Source organism: Meleagris gallopavo, chromosome 7 (assembly GCF_000146605.3).
Source record: "Meleagris gallopavo isolate NT-WF06-2002-E0010 breed Aviagen turkey brand Nicholas breeding stock chromosome 7, Turkey_5.1, whole genome shotgun sequence".
In the NCBI taxonomy this organism is placed as follows: domain Eukaryota; kingdom Metazoa; phylum Chordata; class Aves; order Galliformes; family Phasianidae; genus Meleagris; species Meleagris gallopavo.
The window spans coordinates 18,870,595-18,870,840 of NC_015017.2; positions in this window are offsets into that span (position 1 = coordinate 18,870,595).

The following is a 246-nucleotide window of genomic DNA, read 5'->3' on the forward strand; positions in this document are numbered from 1 at the left end:
GGCTTACCTGCCCTGCTTGGTGATGATCATCTCCGTCTGGTGCCGGTGGAATTTCAGCCAGAGCGGCCTGTTGCACAGGTAGACCTGCGCCTTGCCCGGCACCAGCCCCGGCTGGGCGGAGGAGAACTGGTAGAACGGGGCGCCCTGGTAGGAATGGCCGTACTGCTGGGGGTAGGGGTAGCCCGGCGCCGGGTAGCCCTGCGGCGAGGAGTTGGACAGGAGGCTGTTATAGGCGCCGTTGGTGAT